At 35.7% G+C, this 21,420-nt stretch overlaps 1 protein-coding gene and 1 long non-coding RNA gene across 8 annotated transcripts in view; both read right to left on the bottom strand.

The window, feature by feature from the left end:
* SLC25A21 (solute carrier family 25 member 21) overlaps window positions 1-21,420 on the bottom strand; it is a 489,133-nt gene that overhangs the window by 240,053 nt on the left and 227,660 nt on the right. The gene's annotated exons all lie outside the window — the stretch shown is intronic.
* LOC119532444 overlaps window positions 19,122-21,420 on the bottom strand; it is a 33,635-nt gene continuing 31,336 nt past the window's right edge. The window contains exon 3 of the long non-coding RNA XR_005216544.1: window positions 19,122-19,184. This is a non-coding gene — a long non-coding RNA (uncharacterized LOC119532444). The remainder of the gene's footprint in view (window positions 19,185-21,420) is intronic.

A 21,420-nucleotide genomic window follows, 5' to 3' on the forward strand; every position in this document is an offset into this window, starting at 1 on the left:
TGTATTTAAATGATTAAAATGCAAATTTATAAAAAACACATCAGAAAACTATTTTTCTAATTGCATTGTTGAAATAGATCAATCTGTAATATAACAGATTTAACTCTCTTGTGCTTAGATTACAGATCTGTTCACTATTTTCAGCCTGTGATTCTGAAAAGTTTTAAATAAACCAAATTTTTGTAAATCTAATTGTATTTTAAACACATTTTAAAAGTTCAGTAGTTAACTTATGAATCTGTTTGTAATCAAAGCAGTCTCCTTCAACATATCTTTGATGTAGAGCTGGAATTTCACACAATAGGTTTGCTTGAAAGTGAGGTTTTGTTGCAAAATTCTGTTTCCCAGCTAATTTGTAACAATTTTTAGTAAACTTTAATTTGTGGTCAAACTCATTTACAGAAAAACACAAGAAAGCCATGTTTCTCTATTTCAAAAAAGGGGTGGGGTCAGCTTGTTTTTTCCTAATCAAATAATTTGGAACCAAAGGGGGGAAATGTATATATAAGTTCTCTATCATGCATATTTCCTTTTGTATGGGTTTGACTACAATAGGATTGGATGGAATATATCCACGTGCGCTGCTTGTTAAACCATTAAATGGCTTTGTCATAAAACATCTTACTCTTACTCTTTCTCTTACTTATAATCTTGTTGTCCACCTAAACCTTTCTGACATACCATCTCCAGGTTACCTGGAGCTTTGCCTATTCTCCCAGAACTCAGTCCCTCTCTTTTCTCACACCTTCACAACAGTCTGACTTTTGTTCTACATGAAGCCTGTTTGTTTCCCTTTTTTTGTTGTTGTTGTTGTTTTGTTTTGTTTTTTAATGCATTATATATACAAAAGACTAACAGTTTCTTAAAGGGGAAAGTATTCAATATTTCCATATACATAAATAAATTGCATATGTATTGTTCTACTTATGTTTTGTTAATCTCTTAAAAAGGAAATAAAAATGGTTCAGGAAAAAACAGGGAACATTAAAGAATCAGCACCATTAGCAACACCATAGCAAAATCTAAAATGAATAGAAAACGTGGATAATTCTATCACTAAAAATGTGAACTGTAAGAAATAAGAAAATCTAGTTTTTTGATTGTCTTGAATATTTTTTTTACACTCAGGGTCCTCCTCCACCTCAGACTTTACTAGAGAGATCTGTAGCACCAATAGTTGTCCATACAGTGTACTGAAGTAAGCTTTAAAACCATCTTAGCTACAAGCAAACCTACTTTCTCATGTAGTTTTATAGAAAGGAAATCTAACAGGAACATTTCAAATGTATACTCTAAAGAGATATTGCAAAAGTTTCATAAGTATGCTTGAATTAATTCAGTCACCTTTAAAAACCACTATCAACAGTCTCTTGGAATTAATACATTAAAACATTAATTTTCCACACAACTAAGCTAGTTTGGAGTTGATAAAGAATTAAAATGTGGTTGCAATCACTGCTGTTTCTTTCATTTGTTTGCTTCCAAATTAAAAGAAATGGAACTACTTTTTTCCCCCAAGTTCATAGTAAAATTCCCTCTCAAATTATAAAAATAAAAACAAAAGACTTTACTACTCTGAGTGTTGGAATTTTTTTTAAATGGTTGGGTTATAAACCAAAACTCCTAAAAATAGGAGTTTATGGTGGAAATGACAGCATTTTAACTACAACGGCATGAGTGGTGTCCCTTTACAGAACGCCTAAATCAAACACAGAAAAAAGTGATGTGTTGCCAGGATGTTCAGTGTACTTTCCTTTAATTGCCATATATAGTTAATAGTCTAGTCGTCGTTTTTTTTTTTTTTTAGAAAATAAGTTGCAAAGTTGCAAGCAACTCGATTACACAACATTTTACCATGAAACATATCAAAAACAATGAATTTAATCATTCTGCGGTCTGGGTTGAGTTCAACACTGAAATCTTTTTATTGAACTCCACTGCAACAAAGAATGTCAAGCTTACAGATGACCATCTTTGAAGTTGGATAGAGCCCTGACCGTAATATGATTGTCTGATACCGAAAAAGGACAAAGTACAGAATACAGTGTTCCAACCGGGATTTGGGCTGATCGGAGAAACTCGAGAAAAGTACTGTGAAGGAATTACAGATACAGAATGACTGGATCGGTCATTTGATCTTGCTTCTGAGACTGAACTTAAAAACCTCTGTTTCAGATTAAACAGTACTTCATTGCTTTCTTTTTTCTTTCTTTCTTCTTTTTTTTTAACGTATACACAAAATACTTCTACAGATTAAAAGAAACATTGGGAATAGAAGTAATAGAATTATGCAGTATGTAATATTTCTACATAGGTTCAGAAAGTTCCTGAAGTTTGAATAATCAAAGTTTTACTCAAAATATTGACACTAAGTAGTATCAAACTAAACCCTGGGAGCACAGAAAGCTCTTTCCTACGATGTGCGTGATCAGTGAAATTAGCAATCTTTTCCCATAAAATACCATAAAACAGAGGAAAGAAATTTTCTCATTTTTAGAAACCAAGCTATCCCATTAGTCTAAATATACAGCTTTAAGCAGTCAGTATTTTATGCTTTTCATCATTTTCAAACATTGTTTCACAAAATTGTACAGGGAATTTTTTTTTACTTTACAGTTGACATTTAAAAAATCCAAATGGCTGTGGCAACAGCATTGACTAACTACACCAAATAAATTAAAAATTTATCTATGTAATTTTAATATAAATCTTGAATTGTACAGTTCTCATTATTTTAAAAAATGCTTTCAACACATTAATTTGTGTTTGATGGCATTTAAAGGTAGAAAATCTCTGGTATATATTTAATAATGGCATGGAATACTTTTATTGTATTTTCTATGCAGCTTAGAATACCTAAAATTAAATATAACTAAACTTTTGTTTACAGAATAATTTTATATGCTATTCTTTTACTAGTAGTCAAAATATTAACTGCTAATTTTTGAAAAATTCAAGTTGTTACTTCAAGAAATAAATTTAAAATAATGAAACCTTTGAGAGTAAGTGCATGATAAAATATGTAAATACATAAATGTAATGGTTGTTACATATATAGAATATGATAACAAGTAAGACCGAGTGAAAATATGGTAGTATTATCTTCATTTTGAAATGTAGAAGAATTTGATGATACCTCAAATCACATATGCAACACTGAAGGAGGAATAACTGTATCAATTAAAAAAAAGGAAAACATAACCCTCAAATACCAAAGTATCTAATATTTTTTCATATTATTTGGAACAATATCACCTCCACTTTAAGTTTATTAATACTACACAGTGGTTAATTTTTAATTATTTTGACTATTATTCATTCTTTCACAATTAATATTGAGCTTAGAAGCGAAAGTTCAGACTGCAAAAACATTTTGCTGCTTGTCATGACTTAAATTCATTTTACCTTGAATTGTTTTTGAAATTAAAATTCTTAGTGATTAGAAACACAGTCGAATATGAATCTTTTCAGTGGCATCATTACAATTGCCAAAAACAAAAATAAAAACAAAAACAAGTTAAAAAGCCCCACACAAGCAAAGTACGTGTTGTTCAGGAGGCTGGAAGATTAGATGAATTAACCGTCTCTAGAAAACTACGAGCAGGCAGCAAGCGCGGTGCTGGCACCTAGTGGAAGAAGGAGGGCAGTAGGAGAGTCGTCCACCTTGGATCTCAGATTTGGGAAAAGAATATGCTTCAGTTATTTTTATCTATGATTTCTATCACACACATTTGAATGGAAGATAAATAAAAAAATATTTTGGGTAATAAATGTATCCTAACTGTGCAACCAAATATTATGATTTTCATTTTCTGCCAGGACAGAAAGAAAATTTGGAGAGGTGGGGGTGATGGGAAGAAACAAGACCAGCTATAGTGAAAATATAACATAATTAAAATAAGGATTGTGCAATTTTCTCTTCCCTTGAAACGGTCTGCCAAATCTGATCACACTAGTCTATTCTTTGCCAAGTAAATGATTTTTATGAAATCAAGTGACAAGGTGTTTGTGAAGTTCTATCCATATTTGGGATATACGTCATCAAACACTATTCATTCGTAACTATCTACCACTAAATTTGGAATTTTCAAATGCCAATTATTATGTGAAAAAAGTACAGCTATTTCTCTTTCACAGTATTTTTTTTTTGTAGAAAGAAAAATTTAAATTTGAGCCACTCTTCCTCCCCCCATCTTTTTGGGGAAAAGTTACGATTCTGGTAGTCAGCTTCTCTCTTAGAAGACGAGTCCCCAACTCAATGTTAGTAAGCAAAGGCTGAATTACTACTATTCGCCAGGCAGAGTCAGGCATCAGCTATGTCTACCAAGTGACTTCAGTGGTCTCTTCCAACTCTGAGATTCTATGATTTTCTGAAGAAAAGGTTCTATTACATTTTTCTACACTGGGAGATGGATTTTAGTTCACTATCCCAATAAGAGTTTCAAGTATTGTATTTTTCTACATTGGGAAGTGGAGTTTAGTTCACTGTCCCTGTAAGAGTTTCACTACATCTAACCCCTTACTTCGTGGCATTCCTGGACTGGTTTGTAATCATTTTCTGGTAGAGGCACAGAAGGGTCAAATCATACTAAGGTCAGGTTAAGAGTGATCTTGTGGTAAATTAGGAGTTACCAAAACCCAAGTACCCCATTATTTACTCTAGGTTTGCTTTATCCAGAAATAACATTATTTTAGATAGGTTTAATTTTTAGCTAATACATGATAAGCGAGTTTCATATACAGTCTTTCCTATTAATAATATTCTCTCATCTTCTTTAATCGCAGGGCAACCTGTTGTCATCTTGCTGTATCAACCTTATTATCTCACACCCAATCATGTGCCTAAAGCTTACCCTACAGACTTTACTGATGCTAAACCTTAGAAATTAGTATTTTAGCTAATTGTTTGGGTTGGTGTCATACCATGCTTTAGACATCTAGAAATGTATTTCAGAGCTCATGAATGAACTATTCCAAGTATTGAACTACTGGAGGGCTGTTTCTATCCCTCAAGGTCCCTGCCTTGCTGCCAAATGAGAGAACTGGATCAACTGCCTCTTGTAACTTTGCTTCCCTATAAAATTTCAAGGAACTGCCAGATAACCAGTGCTACCATCTTCTATGGCTTGGTGCAGCTTACACAGTACCTAATCTGAGAGCACTGCAAAGTAAGGTCAGAATGGTTTCACAAGAGTTAGAAATGAGAAAAGAACTCAAGTTTTAGACCATCAGACTATGCCTCCCTATTAGCAAGTATTCTTTGTTTAAAAAGCTGGCTTAGAAACCTCCTAGGAATTTATTGCTCTGTAACAGGTCTGATTAAGTGATTGAAAAATATACAGCAATATATTTTTATATTAGGTATGAAATTTTCACCATTAAATTTATAAGAAAAGGAATAAAAGGGAAAAAGAAACTGGTCCTAATTCACTGGCAAAAGAAGGCTTCCTTCAAAGGACACCACCAATTCCCTTCGAAATCCTAAATTCATGTGAGTATAACCTCTGTCCTAATCTCACTTCAATTGCATCATAGAGCCCTGTTCCCGTGTCCACTTCTGTACTCCTTTATTTGACCTTGGTGAAGAGTGACCAGAGGCAAAGGTGGGTGGGGACTCTGCCCACATACGACCAGTTCTCATGGACATGTCCTGAAGTCTGTCCACATGGGACCCTGGTCCAAGCCTGCTATGGTGCAAGGACAAACCACAGCCAGAGCCTGCTGTCAGTGGGCAAGGAGGGTGGATAAATGAATAAGCAGCAGGAAAAGGTGACTGCCACAGTGGACTAAGATGGATTGCTAATGGAGTACAGAGGAAGGAAACTGTCTTCAGCTTGGGGTGAGAGTTGGGGGAAAGAGGTCTCAAGGAAGATTTCCTGAAGGAGGCAGCTAGGCCTTGAGAAATAGCTAAGATTTAGGCAAGCCACGATGGAGAGAAGGGCAAACTGGGTAAGGGGAGACTTTGCAGATAGCGATGGGATCTCCTGACAGCCTGAGGAGAGAGGCATCCACTCCACATTCAGAAGGTGGGTCTCTGAGCGGCCAGCTCGGACTTAAGCATGAACAACTGCCCTATTTAATACACAAGAAACCCAACACACATTTGTAAAGTATTTCTAAGTCCACAAAATTTACACAAGGTCTCATTAGCAATGATAAATTCCATGTTTCTCTCTCTCCCAGCCCACCTCATTTCCTGCAATTTTATCAAGTACAATGAGCATTATTTCAGAAGCCAAACCAACAAAATACAGAAATGAAACTGGGCAAATGCCTTCAGTTGATTCATCCCATCACAGTTTATTTTTGTTGTTTGAATCAATTATAATTTTCACATGAAAATATAATTATGCTTTACAGTCATTTTGTCCTCCTTATAGTGCACCCAGTAAGGTTACTAAACACAAGCCAAATCATGTTCATTTCTCCAGGTTCATTTCTCCAGGGTCTTAGTAGTCAACCCTTTCAGGACAACCAAAAACCAAACCCAAACAAAACCGAACAACCAAACCATCTTTCCCCTGACCCAGATCATTCTTTTTAGTTCTTTTGGACTACCCACGGGTATAACGAGAGATAGTTATCCATTCTCCCTCCAAGATGATCCCATAATCCTTTCAAAACCTGTGGGTAGTGAGGAAGGTTACCTTCATTTAATGAAGAAACCAAGACATTGAAGGGAAGAATGTTGCTATAAAAGGAGGTAGAAATACAAGTTTTTACCATGTAATATATCTCATTTTTAGCCTTTTTAAAACAAACTTGCCATGCAAAATCTGAGTAGGAATCTGAACATATACATACAAGAGGGTTAGCAACATGATCTCTAGCCCAACGTTGTATCTGTGATCTGAATGATGCTTGTGCTTCTGTTAGTAGAAGATGAAAGCATCAGATAAATTAGTGAATACCTCATGGATATTGTCAATAGAAAAATAATATTAGATTCAGGAAAAGAAACAAGCAGAATGATGTTATCAGTTACTTATGAATATTAATCAACATAGGAAACAAATTGGTAAATGCAAATTTACTTCTTTTTTTTCACACTATACTAACCTGGTAAAAAGGTTTATTATTAAAATATACCTTTAATATATTATTGAATATTAATATATTATTTTAATATATTATTAAATTATTAATATATCATTTTCATATATTATTAAATTAGTTATATAGTATTAAAAACTTCTAACAGTGTCAGGGATCTCATAAACCAAAGGTACATTCAAGAATTAAGTCCTCTGGCTTCTAAATGATTTTTATATTTACTAGCCAAAGAGTCATCCTCATTGCAGAAAGAAGAAATTGTGCCTGGTTACTTTAAATGTAATTAGTTGACTTTAACTAAGTGTGCCATAAATAAACTCATATGTTATCTGTTATTAATACCAATAACTATATAACCCCACAATAAATCACAGCAATAGGAATTCCAACAAAAGCTTAGTGTTTGGGTTTTGAAATCTTCCAAATGTCATTTAGTATGTGCCCCTAAAACTTCTACTTTATACATGCATCTGCCTGCCTGGTATAAATAGTATTAAGAAAGAGACCTGCTAAATTCTGGGTTGGTGAGACTTTTCCTCCATAAATCATTATTTCCAATGTGTTGTCACAATTCACGGATGTCCAATTAATTAAACTCCAAGTTCCAGTCGTTTTTGATCAACAACTGTCCAGCCTAGCAGGCCAATGAAAGATGGCCACCCTCGTAATCTTAACAATACCTTTAGGTTGTCAGCATGTCACGGCCTGAGCACGAAATCTAACATGACAGATACTGGAAGTGAATTATTAACACAAACCAACCTGCGCTCAGACCATATTTTAATATTTTATATGTATTTATTTGGCATAATATTAAAACACTTTTTTCAGTCTGTCTCATAGCAACCCCATTATGGAAACTATTTCTTTTTAGTAATGATAATAACAAATACTGAGAATTTACTTAATTCCAGATCTAACCCTCTTCACCCCACTCCATGTGCTCAGCAAAAGTTTCTAAATGTTATTTAGTACTTTACTCTTAGGTAATTTCAACTCTAGCCTTTTGAAACAGCCCATAAGTGATAATGAAATGCATAAAAGAATGAGAGATTCATCAGCCATTGAGATGCCTAGAACCTGCGGCTAGAACACTTTCCACCACCGCATCAGTCTCCAACAGGTGTAGAGGTCCTGTGCCATTGTCCATACGTCTGTGCCTTGAATGACCTTTCTGGCAATGGGAAGAGGTTATCCTTAACTCAGAATTTCTCACTCCATCCACAGTTGCAAGGAGGCTGGCAGGGTCCGTGGAACATTCTGCTGATTCTGTTCAAAGCTAATTGAAGCATTTGTGAACTGAAGACTCATTCTTGGCCTTGTTAGCACCGTGCCCCATCCAATTGATTTTTTTTTTTTTTTTTTTTGCATCTATGATGCTAGGTTTTGGTGTTCACCACTGGAAGGAAAGCAAGCAGCAAACTGTCTGAAACTCTCAACACAGGGAGGTGGTGGGCTTCGCCCATGCTCTACCTCACAGGTGCAGGGATGCCCGGCAGGTCCGATATGGGAGAGCCTAGAAGAATAAGGGGAGAAGGGAGCCTCTGCGGTACAGCTAGTCCTGCTCCACTTGGCAGTTCCTCTGGAACATCGATTGGGGGTGTCCAGGACACATCCCACTGCTCTCTGGCAGAACCCGTCTGTAGATTGCCAGATGACAAGCAGCTTCCTATGTGGCTCTCGATGGTCTGATCCCCCAACTTCTCTGGTCTGTTCCTTTAAAAGATGAATGGTGTATAAAGGGAATGGTAGTGGGTCCTGGGTCCTGGGGGAGAAAGCTATGTCACACCACTTTGTTCATCTCTCTCTCTCCTTTCTGGAAAATTCTAATTTCAACCCCATGGTATACTCTGTTCAAAAGACGTAATGAAAATTTTAGGGAACCACTCAAATTATTAATTATTATTTATTTATGTAGCATGTATATTCCAGGGATTTATAAACTGAAATCATTCAATTCTCACTACAACTCTTTTAGGTAGCTACTACCGTTAATATTATTCTCCTTTAAACAGGAAGAAACTCAAGCCTGAAAATGTTATGTAATGCCCAAGGCCACACAACTAGTTAATGGTGGAGTCCAGATTCAAGCCTTCAGAGCTTACTCTTACCCACTACATTCTGCTCCTTTCACAATTTGCATGCTGTGCCTGAGAGCATGCTCTGCAAGTCAGAGCTCTCCTTATTTCATAGTCTTCAGATTTAGGACATATTATAGCATCCCATGGCTTCCCTTGTCTATCCCCTGGCACTCTTTTTCCTGTTCCCCCAGAATTCTCAAGATAGCACTTCAAGTAGCCTCTGTCAAACAGTTGCAGTTCTCATGTGAGTTGAAATGTTTGTGCCATCCCTCTACTTCTCAGAAATTACCATTGCCAAGCTCTGACCTACTTATTTGAAGAAAGTTTGAAATATTATTCCCAATTCAATCAGTGTTTGAAATATTATTCCTAATTAGATTAACTACATTTGAATGTGTATGTTGGCAATGATATTTTCCATATACATGTGTTAAGTGTATTTTCCGCCCAAAGGATATCAAACAGATTATGTGTTTCAGAAAATGCTCATCCCAATATCCATGAAGGATAGCGCTCCTCCTGTAGATTTCATTTGTTCAACATGCACTTTTGGCTCGACATGCACCAGAGAATGTGCCAGTGCTGGGTGTCCCTCTGCCCCTGAGCAGTTCAGCATTGTGAGCATTTAATATACTGGATTCACAAATATATTATGATGATCACATAAGTTGAGTCAAACCTTGCTCTGGGTGTAACCTAGTTTTATTGGCTGGAAAGAATTCATCATTTGGAACTTTAGATTTGGAGGATTCTTAATACATGCAATTTTAGATCTCAACATCAAGGGATGTTCTAATATGGCCTCACAGCCACAGAACCAAATTGAATCCTCCACAAACCTTTTGATGGTCTCTTTTCTCTCTACTCTTTGAATTTTTAGTTTTGGCTCCTTCTTTTTCTTTTCTTGCCATCTATCACCTTCTTTGCCCAGACTCACTCTTATACCCCCTCCAACCTATCCTTTAACTTTTTCTCTTTTTCATATAATTAAAAAGGAAACCATGAGCAGAAAAAAAAAAAAAAAAAAAAAAAAAAAAAAAAAAAAAAAAAAGAATGAGAGAGAGAGAATCCAATTACATCTACCTGCATAGTTCAGCTGTGCACCAAGTAACAATAAACAGGCATTCTTGAGTCACAGCATTTCATTGGAAATGGGGCAGAACTTGTGTATTTTAACAACTTTTTACAACTAGTAACCACTACAGCATTTATTTTACTTTCTCAAAGAAAACCAGAGAAGGTTCATAATTTAAACTAAAGGGTCTTTCAGCCTGGAAGACAAAAAGCACTTCTGCTTAGCACCTGAGTAATAATATGGGATGTGTACAGGTGAATTAAGAAGACTGGACTCAAAAGATAGTTTGTCTTTGGACAGCCTGAAATGTCTGACTCCTTTCCAGCCCTGCAATCATTTATTATTCAGCAAAGAAAGGCTAGGTTTTAGCTCCACAAACACAGTGGTGGTCCTCAGCTTATGATGATTTACCACGTCTGCTCCAAAATGCATGACACAGGCTGCTCCAGAATGGTCTCTCTTATATACAGACACACACATATGATGATGTTTTAGTTCTGATTTACTTTTGTGCCACCAAAAACAGTGAATTTTGGTCACCTGCACACATTTTTCCTCTCAAATGTGATACTCAAAACACATTTTAGGGGGTACTTTATTTTAAACGATATGTATCTGAACATATATAGCAAAAGCATCTCAGGTTTTATTGGGTTAGTAACCTGATATTCATTTTTCCTCTTAGAAGGGACTGTTTTTAAGACTTAGAAGTATTGCACCCAAAACACATTTTAGGCATTACTCTATTTTAAATGATATGTATATGGAAATAAATAGTGAAAGCTTCTCAGGGAATGTTGGGTTAGTAACTAGATATTTATTTTTCCTCCAAGAAAAAACCATCATTATTCCAAAGTATGAATATTTTATAAGGGCATGGAAAATATATAGTATTAATAAGAAGGGGCTTTAGCTCTGATGGAAGTTTGGACACATCAGTTTAGAAATCCCAGTTCCTAAGTGCATAATTATGACTTCAAATCTGCATCATGTACACATTCAACTATACGCACAACTATAAGTATTGCTCTTATGTATGACATACTTATGCATGTGGAACGTGGTGCATAAAGTCAAAAGCTCCAGTTTGTTAAATTTGCCAACCTAATTAACTGGGATACTGTGAGCAAGAAACAATAAATTTTGAAAGTTAACTGGTGTATAGACATATATTTCCCTTAGTATACATGGTGGCACACATTCATATGCTAAGTTAGGATACAAGTGGATTCAGTTAAATTTGTCACTCTTAGCAGGGATTAATTACAAATCCATCACAGATAGTATAGCTTAACCGACAAGTCTGCATTCAAAGAAAACTGTTTTGTGGTGATAAGCAGAGAAGAGTAGGAAAAATCTAATAAAGAATCATTTAAGTGAGAACCTGTTTGAAGATAATAGAATTAACTAGGTGGCTTGTAGTAGAACATAATTTTTTAAAAACCGACATTGAAAAACAGAGGAAAGTTACTTCAGGGTATCAAATAGTGACGAAAGGTTTGGCTGTCTAAGTCTAAAGCTCAGCCACCCTATATGGTAGCTACTAGCCACAAGTGGCATTGAGTACTTGAAATGCAGCTAGCTGGAATTAAGATATGCTGTATGTACAAAATACACACCAAAGTCAAAGAGTTAGTACTAAAAACAGAATGTAAAGTAACAGTATTTTAATTGATTACATGCTGATACATTAATATTTTGAATTGAGTTAAATAAAATATATTGTTGAAATGAATTTCACCTGTTCCTCCCTACTTTGTTTAATGTGGCTAACAGAAAATCTGAAATTATAAATATGGTTTTGCATTTATTTCTATTGTACAATGTAGGTCTAAAAGATAAAGTCACAGAATGTGACAGTTGGTTGAGAACTTATAAATCATCTTGCCCAACCCCTCCACTTTACAAAAAAGGAAACTGAGGCCTGGAAAGAAAATCAAAACACATCATTTGACAGAGCCCAGTGTTTGACAATCAGTCCAGGTTTCCTTCCACACGGGTATCAAGAGGGAGAGAAAATGACATGTCTCCATCACCACTATCATAAGTAATTTAATCATAAGGTGGCAAGGAATATGCGTTCCATGCTCCTCTCACAACCACACTGAACACCCTCTGTTCCTTGAATCCCCAGGCAGTTTCAAAACCCTGTTCTCATCTTTTGAAATGAAGTATATGAATCTTTGTCCTTGACTTGTAGTCATCTATGCAATTGTCTTCATTCTCCTGTTGACTTTGATGGTGGACACTTGCCCCAAGACATGCCTTTTATGTGCTATTTGTATACATTTTAATGAAGATTTTAAATTCATGCCATGCACCAAGGTAAGTTGATTAGAAAGTGAACAAATTTGTAATCAAACCAATTTAAAATAAGCTTTAAATTTGTCTTCAGAGCACAATAATGATTAAGTAATTTTTAAAATAACCTCCAGTTTTCTTTCTCAGGAATCCTCCACTCTCTCTACTACACCCTCTACCCATCCCACTCACCCCTCCGACGATGCCCACAAATAGGGCTTATCCTTTCTACAGCTATTTCCATATATATGGGATAATTTTTTTCCTTAGTAGAACAACTTTAACTTTTTATTTTTATTGTGCTGGCCATGATACCAAGTTTAGTTTATGTTTACACTTTAATGTCCATTTCTACAGTCCTATTTTTTAAGAGTCTCGAGTATGTTGTATTGATGTGCTAAATGGAAAGGAAGATAAACTAGAGATGAAAACCCTGAGGATAGTTTCAGTCCATTCTGTACAGATTTAAGAATTTCCTAAAGTGTGCCCAAATAACAGTAATAGATGTCTCAAAAAAAAAAAAAAAAAAAAATGGGGGTTGGGAGGTAGGGAAGGTTCTGTTGTCCATTATGTGAGGGGAAACTCTGGATTAAGTACAAACAGCTTTCTTTTCTGAAATACATCTCAGAAACTTTAATAAGCTAACTTATATCATGAGACTCTAAGAAGGGATATAATACATGGAGTTCTCTAAACCTATTTAAAGCAGATAAATCCTGTTCTCACAGAGCATCTTGAAGACTAATGTCCCACAGAACATATTTGGGGAAACCCTGGACCATGGAATTGCTACAAGATTCCTTTATAAAATCAGATATCATCCGTTCCCCTTTACATTATTGCCAGATAATGCCAATTATTATATTCAATCATTTATCCAATAAACCTTTATAAATGCCCATCATGTTTTAGGGGTATAAAGGATGAACAGACACAGTGTCTATCCATTAGAAGCCTGCATTCTAGTTCAGAACAGTGTGGGGAAACACTGAGTACCCTTCTGGTGTTAGAATAATCAATCACTTGACTTAGAATCAGCAGCTCCTTGCCCCAAACCTACCCCCCAACTTACATTCTCACTGCTGGGGACACTCAAATTACTTTCTTGTAAATTCTTTGTTGAAGGAATGGGCCAAGTGGATTGCTCTTGTTTCTAGACAATCCTGAATCAGAGCCCGAGTTCCTTCACCATTGTCATGGAGTATGGAAGGACACTCCAACCAGGAGGCAAGGAGTATGCGTTCCATGCTCCTCTCACAACACTCCTCTAGGGGATCTCCTCAACTATGGTTGCTGAAACCACACTGGAACACCCTCTGTTCCCTGACTCTACAGAAGAGAACAGGAGGCGATCTGGAGTGGAGGCCCCACCGATCCCTACAGCTGCAGCATTCTCTGTCTCAGACACAATGTTTTGTGACCAAGCCACAGCACCATGAGCTATTCTCTCTGCCTTAAAACTACAAAGAAAGAACAATAGTTTTACATCTATTTTGCCAAAACAAAACAAAACAAAATCTAACTATCACCAAGAAAAATGGCCTGTTTCTAAGCAATCAAGAATTTAGTTCAGAAATAGAACTTAAGCAATATAATGACCAAAATTAGAGTGAGAATGTTTGAAAATAACACAATTTAGGCAATTTGGAGACTGATCATCAGCTATATTCATCTCTGATCATTGCAACTCTATGTATCTCAAATGTCAACACCCCTTCTTACTAAATACACAGACCCTGTCAATTATTCTAGCCATGTCTTTGGAAGAAAACAAAAGAAACAGGACTTTTCTTATCCACAGACCTGTACATTCAACAGAGGTTTTTCATTTTTCCCAAATATTTGTGCAAGAGACAGCTTTTTGTTTTGCAAAGAATTGTTTTGCAAAAGCATCAACAAACTATTTAAATGTAGTAACACTAAAATAAAAACAATCCAATTATTATTAAGATGATCTAGTCTAGTCCTGGCTGCACAGCCTTCCGAAAGCCACTTACCCTGTCTGAGTCACAATTTCCTGAACTTCAAAAGGAGGGAAAAGATTATTGGATCTCAAAAATATCCCCAAAGGCCCTGACTGAATAAAGAAATTATTCCTTGAAACTTGAACTATAACGCTATCTTTTAAAAACTGTAAAGTTGTAGCCTCCTCTAACAGTTCACTATTATAAATTTTATACAAATCATGATACACTATGAAAAGAGGTTAGTTCTACTTAAATTTTAGCCATCGCAAAACTATCCAGTTAAGCTGTGGTTTTTACTTAAATAGCAAGGACGTCAAAAAAAGAAAAAGCAAAATGATGCCAACTACAGGCTACTATTTCCTATCTACAAATAGAGGCAAGGCCAACGGTGAGGAAGGAATGAGTCTGAGATTGTATAAATAAACAAACCATGTGTATGTTTGAATAAAAATAGTAAAATATGTTTTTACATATCACTGTACATGCTCACATTGTTTTAAAATATTTTTCCTTGTGATTAGGTAAGAACTGGAATTTTGGTACCAGGACAAACAGTAAAATTGTTTCATTCAGGACATAGTTATTAATCTTAATCCAAGTTCTGCACTGGACATGCCTAAAACTCAGAGGAAGTGGGGCTGTGGGACCTGGCCTGTCCATTTAGGCATCCACTCTCTGGGGCTTTTAACCATCTGGTGACATTTCCAGAGTTCTAACAGTGAGGAAAACTCTAGGGTTTCAGATGAGTGGCAGGTATTAGAAAACCTCATCCAGTTCAGTGGTTTCTTACCAATCAGAAGCTTTTATGAGTTTGATAGAAGCACCAACAAATCCACCTATTTCAGAAACATATCTCACTGAGGCAGATGTTGGTCCATGCTGCACAATTTTCTGTCTCTGATGTTGAAACAGGGTCAATCTTGTGGTAAAGTATGGTTGACCCCATGAGTTCAGAAAGAGTACAAGAAAAGGAATGCTTGCCAAAAGCCTGTTAGATGGTGACTTTGCCCTTTAAGAATGTATTGTCCATGAAGACACTTTATACCCTGTAAACCTAATTATATTTTCAGATTGTCTTACCTTTTGAAAAAATAAGCACCTGGTTTTACTAATTTCTGACTATTACCAGGATTTGGAAAACAAGTATGCCTAAGCAAAGGCCCACAAATAGCATCTACAGTGGCTCCTAAACTTCTGGATTTTATAGACCAGTTACTTCAGTTACTTTTTTTTAATTCTTGAGAAATAACATAAGGTTGCCAGCTCTATTTTGCCAAACAAGAAAATTATAAAAATTACCATCATCTATTCTCACCATTATTTCATGAAATGAAGGGCATTTTTAATAGCACAAAAGCTGAAAGGAAACTATACCAAAAATGACAATGCTTTAAACTGGTAACAATTAAATTTGTGCAAATTTATTCATTATTTTCTCCATTTTGCAAAAACTAGTGAAGATTCCTTTATGGACAGACATAGTTTTAGGGACCAATATTTAGGAATCACTAGTTTACACTGAAAAGCCTTTTCTGAATCCTACCCCATCAGAGTCATTTTCTCTCTTTGTTCCCACAATATTTTGCTCGTATTGGTTCTGTTGTAGAAGTAATCATATTGTCTCATATAGTTGATCATTTGTGCATGTGCCCACTAGACAGCAAGGAGAATCTTTATCTTATTTATCTTCTGGTTCAGCACCTAACATAATAAATTCTGGATATCTTCTTTATGAATGAATGGGTGAGTGAATGAATGAGAGAGTCTATCACTGAAGGAATAAGAAGTTGAATTAATGAAATCCGAGCACACCAAACTTCCTCAATTCCATTCAGTTTGCCTAGTTTTTCCTAAAGTGGAAATAGACGGCTGAGGGATTCTGATATTTTCTACAAAGGAAATACATGCCTGAGAGATCACTCTTGGTCTACCATTGTGGATAGACAGCTCAGATGTGCACACAACACAGAATCAATTTGGAGCTTCTAAGACAGAATTTTGGGTTATCTAGAGATCTCATTAGCTAAGACTCTGCCTTCTGAACCTCCACAAAATGATTCACTGGTTACATGTACATCCTAGGCAGGGGCCTCCTGCAAGGCTCCATTTCCCCCCATGCTTCAGGTAGTCTCATTTCAGGTACAATGAATACAGGATAAACTTGGACTCCACTCCCCCCTCCAAAAAAAAGGGGATCACGATGGAATGAATGATTCTCTTCTTCCTTTCAGTTCTTGGCTTGGCAGTTAAGATTTTGCATCAGGAAAGAGAGTCTCCATTTTGGAGGGGTCTATTCTTTGTTGTTCTTAAAGCTTTCTATATTTACGTGTCTCTATGACTAGTGTTTGTGGATAAGTTTCATAAAAGGTGGAACTCTTTTCTTAATTTTATTACGATATTATCACATGCACATGCTTGCTAAATAAATGGTGAACTTATCCTGAGTAAGCAAAAATGACATCAGGATTAGAAGAAAATTCTAGACCAAAGAAATCAAGACCGAAAAAGGTCCCACCATTTTCTAGCTCCATGGAGTTCAAACTGACATTTCTTGGGAATTCTGCATCATGATGATAAAGGGTAAAAACAAAACAAATAAAACAAAGCAAAAATGAAACAAAAAGCAGTGATTCTTTGACATCATGACAATAAATCCCCAAAATACAAGGGTTCCATTTTTACCCAGTCCACAAGGAGGGTGGCCTTGGGCAAAAAAGACTATACCTTTTATAGTTTGTGCTCAGTCCCTAAGTTGTCATATTTCAGTTATGAAGAAAGGGATATTCAAGAAGACGTCTCTCAAATGTCTGGGTATTTACAGAACGTTTAGATCTGGTTACTCATCTATCATCAAGCTGTGGCTACCCAGTGTTCCCTGGATCCTTCAGTGGTGGTGTGGAATTTGATTTTTATCATTTTGCTATTCTACCTCTGCCTCTACCTATTTAGTTTTGAGCTATCAATTGCCTGTATTATGGCCCATGTCTAAACATTGCTTTTGGTTATCAAGGGTTGAATGTCAGAAAATATTTAGCTAATGATAACAAGACGTGCTATAAGCTATTACTAATCAGCAATGTGCTTGAATTTTAGGATGTTTCTTAATCATCAACTTTTCATTTCCATATAAATAGAACAGGATACTTTTGGGTACTTTGTGTAAATAGCAGACTGGGCTAAGTAACAAAGATTGAATTAATATTTTTTATTTTGTAATCTATAAGAGTCACATTGTTAATAACATGAAAATGGCATAAACAACTTGTAAAATAGTGTTATGTATCTTAAAGCATATGTAAAGTTGGAATATGAAATATAGAGGAAAAGTTGAAATAATAAAAACAGGATATGGAAGTTTGTAAGTGGCTAGCTCTGAACTGACAATTCTGAATTTTAATAAAATTCTGAAAGTTAATATTTGAAAGATGGCAAAACTGAGGTAAAAAGTTTTTCATGTGCCAAAATTAGTCTCTGCCACATTTTGTATGGCAAACAAAATGGCAAAAAGTGAGTGTTCTTTACTGACAGGGACTAATTTTGGCACATGAAAAATTTTCTCAGGATAAGACTACATATTTTGAACATTGTGTTCAATATTAATTAGGAAGAGAAGGTAGAAGTCTGTCACTTAAAAATTATCAGAATAATAGAGGTATTTATTCAAAAATATTTATTTACCATTTATGCTTTTTTAATAACTTTTATGGTTAAGGAATAAAATTTATTTGGTATTTGATAAATATTTAGTATATTTAGTATACTATGTGCCAGACATGGTGAAGAGAGAGAAAATAAATTTCAAATTGTTTATTTTTCAATTGCCTACTGGACATCTTCACATAGAGTAATTAATTTTTTTCAGTAATGTTGCCTGTTAATTCAATACCTACACTGTGTTAGAAACTGGGGTTTCAAAGAAGAATTCAACATGATTCTGAAGAATAAGATTATCAAACTAGTGTCCAGAACCAAACTCATCATCCGATCTCTTTATCATCATTTATCCTTTTATTACCTCTCCCAGTCACTAAGCTAAAACCTGAAGATGATCCTTGATGCATCATCCCTAATGAAAAATGTTTCCAGTTCTTTGATGTGACCTCTGCTTCATGTTCTTACTCCACTCCGTTTCTTTTTCTCCATGCTCTTTTACAGGAATTCTCTACCTCTCATCAAGGCCTCCCCTTTGAGGCCATCTCATTCTGGAGAGCTCTTCTTAGCTCAGTTCTGATTATGTCCATTTCTGCTTACGACTTTCAATTCCTTCCTTCTGACTTAAGAAGAAGGTCTGAAATATTTAGATTGGCCTACCAAGGTCTACTATTTGCTAATTCCTTCACTTGCCCCTTGCTTTTCTACCTCTGTACCTTTCTTCATTTTCCTTGTGCCTTGCAATAGCTTTCCTCTACTTCATCCTGTTCTCTGGAGGTGTAAATTCTATGCACCCTTTAAGGCCCAGCTTACATGCTGCCACTTCTAGGAAGTTTGGCCAGATCTCTCCAACTAGAACTAATTAATAGTTTTTGAATCTGTACTTCCCAACTCTATTTATAACTTTCTAAGGGTATGGATCACTCTCTACCTTATATTTTGACCATTTATGCACTTGTTTTATCTACTTACTACTCTTCAAGCCATTTGAGGGCAAGTTCTTCATGTGATGTACCTTCCTCAAAACCTGGAACAGTGTGAGATTTCAATATATATCTATTGAAAAAATAAATAAAGAATGAACAAATGAGCAAACTCAAACTGACTAAAGACGGACATGGTAAAATTAACTTGAAAGGGATAACAATCAAGAAAAAAGAATGTACAGCATTGCTCAAGAGGTTATAATAACTAGGTATAAATACTAACATTATGAAAGAAGTAATTTATGTTAAGTACTTGGAAATTTTTCCCAAAGGGATTTCTTTTGAACAGTGATAATTTCTCATTAGTGATGAAAGGAAATTATCACTTGGATTGATAATAAAAGTTCTGCCTATTTTTTATTATAATTTCGTTTCTACTCATACTGACAGAATGACTATGCTGTCATTCAAATGGCTTGGTTGACTTGCTGGTCTCATGTTTCTGTATTCTGTGATTTTTATCTACAGGCATTCTCAGTAGCAATTTACCATTAATCATGGGGATTTTAACTCTAGGCACATTAGAGATGACAAACCAAGATTAAAGATGTATGATAAATGTAGTGAAAAACTTCTCAGCTTAATTTTTCATATTTATCCATCAAAAATTGCACCTCTGGTAATGAATACGTAGGCCTAAGATTTTTTTTTTAAAGAGAGTAATCCATCTTGCAGAATGATATCTGTGAAATAACTTAAGGACTGTTGCCTGTGAGGGGGTGGAGCATAGAAAATGGTTTCCACAAAAAGAAAAAAGTAGAAACTGTTCAGATCCCAGCTTGGTCCTACCCTTTGGTGCTGGTCCATAAATTCGGTACCAGATATAAACAAAACATTCTGCTCAGCATAAAGTCAACTTTCAGCAAAAAGGTCATCCATCACTGTGCATTAATGTTCTGGGCACCTGTAAAATCTGATGTGCATTCTTTCAGGTCATTTTTTTTCAACATAGTGTCTGTCAGAGATACCCCCCACTATATACATATTATTTATGTTGGGAGTAGCTTTCTAAATGTCACCCAAATGAATTAGTATCACGCTGAGCCTCGGAGTTAAGAGAGTTGCCATGTGCATTTATGTGTTTTCTCTCCCTGAATACTGACACATTTATATCCTTTCCCCGTCTGCTCTGGCTTTGGCAGGGATGCATAGTACAAGCAGTTTATTTTACTATGACATGGTGACAAAATAGAACTTTATTTATGTGAGGCTGGTTAAAAATGCCCTGGCCAAAAAATATGACACCAGTTAAGGAAATCTAATAAAACCTCTTGTAGAAATGGTGTAAAGTATAGGGTTTTATTTGGAACTTAATGAGGTTAGTAATGCATACTGTACCTTACTGTGTCTACCAAATAACATCAGGCTAATGTGGCCAAATGTTTTCTTTAAAAGGTGGCCCAATTTCTGCTAATTTAGTCAGCCACTCTTAGATCCCTATCATTCATTCATTTGTTCATTCATTCTTTCAACAAATAGGATATTTATTACATATCTATTTTTTGTAGCTGAAGAGGAATTATGTTACCTTTTAGAGATATGGAACCTCAAACAATTTTTAGCAATATTTAGGAGTTCTACTAAGGGTTTCAGCAGAATTAACTCATTAATCACATGGCTATCCATTGAAGCTGAAGGAAAAAAACAAAAACCCTGAAATTTGGTTTTATGATATTTTTTGTACTACATGCTTTTTATCATCTAATGATTATTTTTTTTTAGAAGGACAAAAATGGATACCTTCATTTGTACATTATTTTATGTGACTTAGACATGGTGACATAAGCAGTGTGTACAAACAATGCAAAAAAAAAAAAAAATTCAAATTCGCATTGTCTTTCAAAGGTGCCCCATCTAAAGGCTGAATGCAGTTTCAAATGATGCTGGCTGCTGCCCAAAGAGTTTATGGTCCTTATGTTGGAAATGGTCCTCAGAAAACCATTGTGAGTTGCAAAGAGAAGTCCATGTACTTTTGAGATACCAGATTGTTTTCAATGCTTATTATCTCCCTTCCCTCCTTTTTCCTCTCACTTCTTGCTTTCTCTCTCCCCCTCCGCATTCGTGGGCCCCCTGAGCTTAAGGTACTGTTGCAGGTAAAGATCCAGGGGCCCTGCAGACCAAGGGAGGCCCTCAGGAACCAGATGTGCCTTCCTAAACGCCACCACAATGCCTGGGGTTCAACAGGCTACCCTCAGCTGGAACCCTGAGTTCCAGTCCTGGCTTGCTCACCAACTTGTGTGACCTTGGATAAGGGAACCCAACTCTCTAGATTTTAATTCCCTCATCCATAATATAAGCAGGTTGGA

This window comes from Choloepus didactylus, chromosome 4 (assembly GCF_015220235.1).
Source record: "Choloepus didactylus isolate mChoDid1 chromosome 4, mChoDid1.pri, whole genome shotgun sequence".
In the NCBI taxonomy this organism is placed as follows: domain Eukaryota; kingdom Metazoa; phylum Chordata; class Mammalia; order Pilosa; family Megalonychidae; genus Choloepus; species Choloepus didactylus.